At 35.6% G+C, this 10205-nt stretch overlaps 1 pseudogene across 1 annotated transcript; it reads right to left on the reverse strand.

The window, feature by feature from the left end:
- Positions 1-1043: 1043 nt before the first annotated feature.
- On the reverse strand, positions 1044-9982 carry LOC104406225 (annotated as a pseudogene). The gene is made up of 3 exons (XR_719919.1): positions 9766-9982; positions 6878-7005; positions 1044-1158 (listed from the first exon to the last, which is right to left on the reverse strand). The product of XR_719919.1 is annotated as a fibropellin-3 pseudogene (transcript).
- Between the last annotated feature and the right edge of the window lie 223 nt (positions 9983-10205).

Genomic DNA, 10205 nt, shown 5'->3' on the forward strand with positions numbered 1-10205 from the left:
CGGTTCTGGGTGTGGACATCAGATTTAGGAGAAATCCCCTTGCTGCTAATAAAGCAGCTTGACTGCGAACCATTGCAAACTAGTTTGTGATCACTGGACTTTTGGCCGAGTCTGTGGATCTGCTGTGGGTATTGAGGGATTGTGTGCCCTTTGTTGGTGAAGATGCTGTCCCTGCCAGCCTTGCTGTCACCCTCGGTTCCAGCTCTCCTTCCCTTACACAGGAGACTACTCTTCTTACTCTGGGAAGCAAGGAGTAACAGTAATCCTAATGCATTTTGTCTGGACACCCAAACAGGTAAGTGGGTTAAGGACTGCATAAATGGCTGTAGGTGGCCCTGCTTGTGTAGAGTGGTGGACAAGACGACCTCCAGAGTCCTTTCCAACCTCAACCATTCTGTGATTCTGTAATCTTCTCCTGTTATTTGCAGAATGAGCTGTTGTTTAGAGTAACCTTTATGCTGCTCCCAATTATTGCTGTTGGAGAAACTACTCTTTCCTCTCTCCTGACAAGCTATGACCAGGAGAATCTTGATACATGATGAATGTTAGTACAAGCAGAATTACCTTCTTTTTCAAATTGTCAGTTTGAATTAACCTCGCTGCACTGCAGTTTCATCATCAAACTTCTAAGTTTGTATTAAGTTTAAATGTGCTTATGTTTAAAATGTTAACTTGATTATGGTCAAGTCAATGGCAACAGATGTTCTCAATTCAAGCAATATATTTTTAAAGACTGTAATTCTCATTTGTGCGGATTAGCACTGGACCACAATTATAGAGCTAGATACATATATATATGTAATTTTGCCTATAAAAATACTTTTCAGTATTTGATACAATACACGCTCTCAGTAAAAAAGTAATAAAAAGAATCCATATTACCCAAGTGAATTGTCCTTATGTTATTGATTTAAATAAATAAACCACATCAAAGTATGTCCCTCTTGTCTGTTAAGAGTAATGAATGCATTTGAAGTTCTGCTTGTCTGAAGCTTTTATACTTTGGAGCACTGAATTAGTTTAACATGTATTAAATTACTTACAGTGAATCCTCCAATTATATTAAGACACAATCCTTCATTCAGACAGCTGATGCTGAGCAGCCTGCAGTAGTCAATTACTTCCTCACAGTTCCTTCCAGTGAATCCTGGCATACAGCTGCAAATACACCAGCATATTAGAGGACTTGTATTTTAAAAGCTAATTGTATTTAATTATTTTCCACAGTTCTATTAAATAATGTTCTTGCAGTAACAAAACCAACTTTGTATGTTATTTAAAATAGTCAGACAATTAAAAAATCAACTGCATGATTCTGGAATTTTTGCTTCACTATGAAATTTTTTTGCATTGATCAAAACATTTTCACACCAATACTTCATATAATCTTCCAGAAACATAAAACAATCTAGTATGAGGTAATATTTAGTAAAAAGCTGTAAATGAGGGTTTGGAAATCTATTAGAAAGGACAGGTCAACTAAACCATCAGAGAGAAAAATTAGAAATATGATGATAAATGAGGTCTAAAGTACTCAGCATCAATCATTATTAATGACTAACAAAGACTAGTCAATAATTACATGCTTAAGGTATGTAAGGAATAATACAAGGAATATGTGGAGAGAGTAACACATGGTTTATTGTTTGCTTAGTTGTAATTCAGTTTTTTCTTTAAAAGAGAAAACTAGCATTCTATTTTTATGACAGTTTGTTAGTTCCATGTGATGCCAATGGAGCCATGGGTAACTACGGTATGGTAAAAGGAACTGCAGGCATTTCTTCTGCTTCATGTCAGAACTTGTCATTAGTAGAAGAAAACCTTTTTCTTATCCAGCCCTCCAGTGTTTAACAAATCCTCTGTACACAAACAAAAAAGATGAGATTCAAATGTACAGTAAACAAGTCTTATTCAAAAGCAATAGAAAAATATTTGAATATGTATATCTTGCTCAAAATGTGCAAAAAGTAAAATCCAGACTGCAAAAACTTTTTTTCATGTTTTGACAGATACATAATACTTGTCAAATTCACTCAGTATTTACTTGCAGACATGCTTAGCATGTTCTTCTGTCTAAAGGCTCCTTCTGGTAGCATGGAAAGAAAAGATTTAAGTGGAAGAGAAAGATAATCGCCAGTTGCCAGAAAATTTGTATTTGTGGCGGAACCCAAAAGTAATAGATGGGAAGTTTCTTTAGCTCTTTCTGAGGGGCACTTTGTCTACTGACTCAGATCAGATGCTGCAAATCAGGAAGATGATTAAGAATTGCTTCTGGTTTTTTTCTATGCTCTTCTTCTAATGGATATAAGACTCGTTCATGCTGCTTATGTTTCCCCATTTTAAAAAATAATGCCATTGCTGGTTTCAGAATGCATGAAGCCTCTCACAGTTATCTAGCACAAGTAAAGGATATATTATCAATAGCAAATAGTCAGTCAATAAAAACTAATTTAATCATATTTTCTAACTCAGTTAAGGTGCCTAATCAGTGGGTATGGCTATGCCTACGAGGGATGTACAGATGCACCTAGCATGTCCAGCTTAAGTCACTTATTAACCCTTGGTGAAGCGTCAAACCAGCTGGATTTCACCAGAAAGCCCTGGAAAGCATCCACACAGTCCATATGTAGGTCCATTTGGACAGAGGTAGGTGGGTATGAGAAAGCTTTCTCTAAATAGTTATATTCTTTCAGGCTGGTATAAACACAACCACAGGAGGATACTCTATGCAAGTAGCAATGGATTACGTAAATCTCAGCCTTCTCTTGAAAATATTGCTGTATGTAAATCCTATAATTATGTTGTTACCATTTGAAATACTTGGAATCCAAGCTCTTGAAAAGTCTGTTCTTAATTCATTTCTGGTTCTCATATTGTAGCTAAAAGGAACTTTTCATAATACTTATCTGCTTTTATTTACGAATGTTACTCAATAGTTACACATGTATTTTTTCCTCTAAACAGAAGTACTCATACCAACAGATAGCATATTTGTTGTCCTCTGTGTTACAGCACCATTCATCCATACGTTATAATTACATATCAAAGGAATGTCAAAGTAAAAAAAAAAAAAGTCTTTTGTTATAATTCCATTTTTAATCAACACTTAATACCAAGTCAGAGCAACTCAATTGTAACATTTGTTTTACTGGTTTGTCTTTACCAATGATCTGAAATCAGGTGAAAAAGCTCCTACTTTTCTCAGTTCAATTTATTTGGGTAATCAATGACTGTTTCATAAAATAGATTGTTTAGTAAACCAATTTTGGAAGCTGCTTCTTCTATTTTTAAAATTTACTCATTTTTCCCATTTTTGTTTTTGATGTCATTTTGCAATAGACATACCGAAGTCAGAAAAGGTAAAAGTAAAATAGCATAACAAAGTTGACAGTACAGTTCAGAAGAAGACACCAAGAGAACAAATTTTCTCAGAACATTTTGTGACTTTTTATGTTCCTAAAGAACACGGATAATAGAAGAAACAAAGTAAAAAATCATGCTTTATTGTGATGGATATCCTTGTTCACTGCCTATTTGAAATCACCTTAAATTTTGACATTCAAGAAAAAATGCTACTGTTAGATTCTAAGCACAAAGCTGTACATGATAGCAAGACTGAAAGGATGGAATTAGGATACAAGATAGTCATACATCATAACTGAAGTGGAGAAAATTAAAATTAGTCTGGTTGGTTGCATGTTTAGAATTGAAAACAACTGCTTTCCCAAAGAAGAAAGGAGAAGTAGGTAGAAGCTGAGATGGTGATGGATACAAGCAGAATGGAGCTTGGGCATAAGGAGAAGCACATAAAATAGGGACAAGAAAACAAACCAAGGAGTAAAAAAGGTCAGTTCAGCTATTATTTGAATTTGTATAGGCATGTAAGCTAAATGCCATTACATTTCTTCAAGATGTTAAAAAGCTATAAAAGTGGATCAGGTAGCAGTATTACACAAATAAAACATACGCAGTTTTTTGTAAAGTAACCAGACATAGTCATAACATACAGTATTGGACAATGATTATGAAAATGAAACAAAACTTCTGCTTAAAACTTTGAATGAGCAGCTCCAAACCTCCTGAATAAAGCAATATAGTTAACAGTAAGTTTCCTTTGGGTAAAATGAATTCAGGAAGAACTCACAGTCAGAGAGCTTCAGAGTCTGTGACTTAACAAAACTGAAACTGTTACACCACTGTTCCTACAGAAAGTAGCTAATGCAAGATATAAACCTACAAAGAGAATTCTGAACCCTAAAAATAGTAAAATCTGCTGTTGGCCCTCTCTAGAAGTCAGCATCTCCTCCACGTTTCAGCACGCTGATTTTGGCAATACTGTAGCTCCCACAACTAACTACTGAATCTGCTGTCCTTTTGAAAAGTATATGATTCATACTCTCAACCAAATACCTCCTTCTGAGTATACAGGCATAAATATACAGAGAATTTATATTTATTAAATACCGGGGATTAAGTGGTAGAAAACCATAATTTAACAAAAAATGAGGAAATAATTTCCTATTTATTAACAATAAACACTAAAAAATATTGCAATCAGTAACTGGAGCCTTCAGGGACTGAATGGTATTACTACAGCTGCGAACTGAATGTTTTCAATGCGTGACTGGACAGGCTGATAAATAAATCTCATGTAAGTACCTTTTCACATAGAAGGTTGACCAGATGATCTTTTGAGGTCTCTTCTAACCTGGGCTCTTCTATGATTCTCTCATTCTACTGAAACTAATTTCCAATGCTGCTATAGGTACCTAAAGTTAGAAGTCTGCAGTTTTAGTATTTGGTTTAGGGCAGCAACCCAGGCTTTCTCTGTACCTCTGTAAAGAGAAAACCTGAAACGTCAAGAAGATGCTTCATCTCACCTGTCTTGGAAATAATTCTATGGAAGAGGAGTCATTTTCTGGAGTTCTTCCCTTTCTTCACCAAGGAAGTCTGCTGTGCAGCTTGGATGCTAAGGAAAACTATGGGGGTTTAAAGTTTTGAAGTTTTTACTTGAATAGTCTTTATGGGCAAGGCACTCGACATTGTGCAAAGCTGAAGGATGCACTCTCCATTACTCTATTCACAGTGTTCTCCCTAGGATGTTATTTCCCTTTTTAGAGTGTTCTTAGTGCTAAAAACTTATAACCAAAAAGCTTACAACCAATGCCACTTCTCAAACTAGCTCTCCACAAATACCTTGTCTGTCTTATCAAATGTGTATTTTACAGATAGAAAAACTATATGCTTATGTAGAAATATAATACACAAATATTAAAGGTAAAATCTAAGCACCACTGGTATTAATAGGATTTTAATGCTTGATATTAGTAGTAAAAAGGATTGTATCACTTCAGCCTAAAACTAAAACCTCTAGTACCTAGCTTTACCACATAATTTAAGTGATTCTCTGAATAATCAGTATGCATAGGTTAATTGCCCATTTTTACTTTCTGTTATATTGATCTAAATCATGACTTCCATTCTTATTCTTACATATTGTGTCAATTGGAAGACTGTTATATCACCATGCTGTTCCATAGTTATTTTTATTAACCACTTTCTTTGGTACAATGAAGTTCGTGCTACAGATTATTTCTACCAGTGCTCTGTGAAATTATAAATTACTCAATCTGCATTGTATACAGGGCCAAGGTTTTTTTTGTTTGTTTTGGGGGTTTTTTTGAAGAAATGAAATCTTATCTTGATATTAATTGTTATGTTATGCACAATTTTAAATGTAAACATCAGATATCATTTCATATTTATTCCTGCACCAACATGCCATGCAAAAAGACTGGCTGTACAGTAGTAAATTATTAGTGGCATATATCTTGTTTTAAAGTACTGGAAAATAAACGTTAACACCATTGTTCTGTGTTATACATATCTATATGGGAAGGTCTAATTTTGTATGTTTCCATGTGTGTTTGTGTATGTGTATGTGTATATATCTATATATATATATTTAGATGCAAGTATAAACAGAATTGTCTTTTTTTTCTTCTTTGGGAAAATTGCCAACATAGTTCCATTTATATTTTAATTTCCAGACTTCTCTACTGAATCTCTTCTGGTTGACTGTAACTTTATATCTGTACTTCTGTTATGTATTTGCAATTTCTAAGTTCATTCATAATGGTTTCAGGCTTTCATGTACCACAGCTTTCAATTTTCTGTTTTTATGAATATCTTAAAATTTGAAAGTTGTTTACCTCACTTCAGTAGTACTCAGCAGAACTTACTTCAGGCAGCCAGATAAAAGCCATACAAATGGGAAGAGGACAAATTGTACTCCTTAGTGGTATAAGAAAACTAAGCTATTAGTTTTAAATAGCTTAGTTTAAATTAGTTTTAAATACCTTCTAAAAAGCTATTTAAAATAGAATGAAATTATATGTTGGGTCACTTCTGTTGTTTTCAAATGGATAATTTCCAGTGTGGTCTTCCTGAATAAAGCACTTTTAACCATGCTGCTTGAAGGATCAATCTAAGACCTACTAATGCATGTCTGTGAATTAGAAATTCAATCATTTGCCTTATCATATCAGAAACAACAGAAATATCATACACTCTGAATGGGAGTGGTACCTGCAGTGTAATTGTCTTACCTATCGTCAATTTGTCAGGATTTATATATTTTATCTTACAGAATTACTGATTAAAAAGTTTGTAACTTAAATATTTTAAAACTTTTTCTAGCACTTCAAGAGTTTTCAAGAAGCCTGACACAGTAGAGCACCAAAAATAAATAAACAATTGTTGAAAGAAAAGTTTATAATTCTGTGTTCTCTGTGACTGAAGAAGTCTTTTCTTTCTGCAATCAGTGGGATGTCATCAAGTGATTAAAGTACTAAAATAAATTAATTTCTAGTCTTACCGGCAGTTATAGTTCTGGTGTTGAGCTACGCAAGTTGCATTATTTAAGCAAGGCAGTAATTCACACGGATTCAGGATTCTCTCACAGAACTTGCCAGTGAATATTGGCAGACAGATACATGCCACATCCTACAGAAGAGATGGAAATTAAAAATAATTACTTGTTGTACCCAAGGCAATACAGAAATTAGTGTTTACTTTCATTAGTACAGAGATCCTAACTAGGACAACAGGGCTTCATTATATTAAACAGTCTACAAAGACAGAACAAAAAGCAGTCCTAGCTTACAAACAGAATTTAGGACAAGTTGAATAGGCATTCCAGCAAAAATTATACCAGAGCTGGGTTTGCTAGCTGGAAATACACCAGCTCTAAATTTAGCTGGGTTTGTCATTTCATAACTGGATCGAAAAGGAACTTTACAATTCATTTAGGGTTTTTCCTCATTTCTAAATTTGTATCAATGTAATGTTTGCATCTATCAAACAGTAACAGTGCACAAGGTACATCAGATACCAAACTGTATTCACTAACTACAGTAGGAAACAAAAAGCTTTTTCCCTTCAATATGAAACACAGGATATATGCTTCTCTACGATGGTGAAAGACATCTGTAATTTACACAGTAAGAACAGTAAGTTATTTTACAAACAAAGTATTTCTCAGAGCTGATACTCTCACCCTTATTTCTCTATATAAAGTAATATTCTTTACTGGTCTTTTGATGTCAGAAAGTATAGGAAAAGTATATAGGGGTTTATTCCCCCAGTGAAATTGCAAGTGTTCAGGTTTTTCTTTAGAATCAGTCTTAAAGCCATGATCAAGAAACTTTGAACATCTACTGGAAGATTTTTATACATATATATGTAAAACAAACTACTGCATCTGTTTGACTATAGAAATGACAGTACAAATTACTATGTGCTAGTATATCTACTAAAAATATTTAGACAGATATTGTATAATTTCGAAATCTATCAGTTTGTTCAGCAATTCAGATGTCTTTTTTTCTCTCTCTCTGTGAGTATGTATCGCTGGAACGTGATACTGAGCTTCTGAATCTTTTTCCACTATTTTGGTTCTGTATAATCACTGCTATTTGCAATAGTCATGCTAGTGAAAATGTGCTGACAATGCAGTTTGAAATATGACCAGATCTGACTCTATTATCAAACCTTTATGAGTCTGCATTAATTTATTCTATTTTACAAGAAGAAATAAGAAGGGGGGGGGGAGGGGGGAATTTAAACCAAGTAAATTAAAACCAAGTATCACAGGCAAAGCAAGAGAATTGGAAACAACCATTAATTAATAAAGATGACTGATGTATCATGTTTTGTATCAGAATATTTTATTAGGGAGAGAGAAAACAGTTAAACAACACTGGTAGTTTCTTAAGTGACCACAAAACAACTGAACTAAAAATGTGGTATTTGGGCTTTTCAACCATAGAAATATTAGGAATGCTACACATTCAGACAAAGCTGTGTTTCTTCAAGAAGCATGCAAAGCTAATTTTAAAATGTATATTAGAATTAAATTGTCTGCCACTTGCATGGAACAGACCCTCCTGGAAGCTAAGTTGAGGCACCTGGGTGACACGGAGGGGATTAGAAATAGCCAATATGGCTTCAGAAGGGGCAAATCATGGCTGACTAATCTGGTGGCATTCTATGATGAAGTAACTGCATTGATGGATAAGGGAAGACCAACTGATGTCATTTACCGTGACTTTCGTAAGGCATTTGACATTGTCCCACACAATGTCATTGTTGCTAAGTTGGTGAGGTATGGGTTTGATGGATGACTATTCAATGGATAAGGAATTGGCTGGATGGCCATTTCCAAAGAGTTGCAATCAACTGCTTGATGTCCAAATGGAGATCAGTAACAACAAATAGTATCCCTCATGGGCCTGTACTGGGACCGGTACTGTTCAGTGTCTTTATAAATTACACAGACAGAAGGAGTGAGTGCACCCTCAGAAGTCTGCACATGACACCACGCAGAGTGGTGCAGTCGATTCACTAAATGGAAGGGATTCCATCCAGAGGGACCTTGATAGACTTGAGCAGTGGGCTTGTGAACCTCATAGGGTTCAACACGGCTGAATTTAACGTCCCGCACATGAGTCAGGGCAATCATCAGTATTGGTATGGGCTGGATGATGAATGCATTAGGAGCAGCCCTGAGAAGAAGGATTAGGTGATAGTGCTGACTGAAAAATTGGATGCGAGCAAGCAATATGCACTTGCAGCCCAGAAACCTAACTGTATGCTGGGCTGCATAAAAAAAAGTGTAGCTACCAGGTCTAGGGAGGTGATTCTCCCATTCTGGTCTAGTAAGATCCCACCTGGAGTACTGTGTTCAGTGTCTGGGGATGACAGCATAAGAAAGACATGAACCTCTTTGTGGCCATTTCTGTGACATTCCTCTGAGAAAGGCTGAGTGGATTGGGATTATTCATGCAGGTATAGAGAAGTCTCTGGAGGCTCGATTGAAGCCTTTCAATACTTGAAAGAGGGCCTACAAGAAAGCTGGAGAGGGACTTTTAAAAGGGTCTGCATTGATAGCTCAAAGAATAATGGTTTTAAACTAAAAGAGGAAAAGGGTATATTTAAATTAGATATAAGGAAGATACTCTTTACTACAAGGATGGTGAGACACTGGAAAAGACTTCCCAGACATGGACGCCTCATTCCTGGCAGTGTTCAAGATCAGGCTGGATGGGGCTTTGAGCAATCTGATCTAGTGGAAGATGTCCCTACCCGTGGCATGGGGGTTGGCACTAAAGTCCCCTAAAAGGGACTTTGAGGTCCCTTCCAACCCAAACAACTCTGATTCTATGATTCTATGTTCAAATAGAGATCTCTGAAGCTTATACTTACATTTGGCAAATTGATACATGTACCTCCATTCTGACATGGCCTTGAAGAACATCCATTGATATCAATTTCACAGTTGTGACCAAGAAAACCAACAGGACAATCACAAACATATCCATACTGGTTATACTGGCATATGCCCCCATTCAGGCATGGCTGAGATGCACAAGGATCACCAGGTTCCTCACAAAATGGACCTAGAAGTAATAAACACAAAAAGCTAGGGAGTGTTTGAGTGAATGATGCTTCCTGATATTCTGCCCATAAACATTACCTTCTCACTATGTTGTATCTATTATTTCCCCCTTTTTCTTTTTTTTTTAAATTTTAGGAGGGATTGAGAGGCTTTTATTTATAGTGGTTTTCTGCAGTTGTCTACCCTGTGAACCTCTAGTTACTAACTGGGACATCACCATTTTAAAAGAATTTAGTTCTCTGAAAGA

This window comes from Nestor notabilis, unplaced genomic scaffold (assembly GCF_000696875.1).
Source record: "Nestor notabilis isolate BGI_N333 unplaced genomic scaffold, ASM69687v1 scaffold9455, whole genome shotgun sequence".
In the NCBI taxonomy this organism is placed as follows: domain Eukaryota; kingdom Metazoa; phylum Chordata; class Aves; order Psittaciformes; family Psittacidae; genus Nestor; species Nestor notabilis.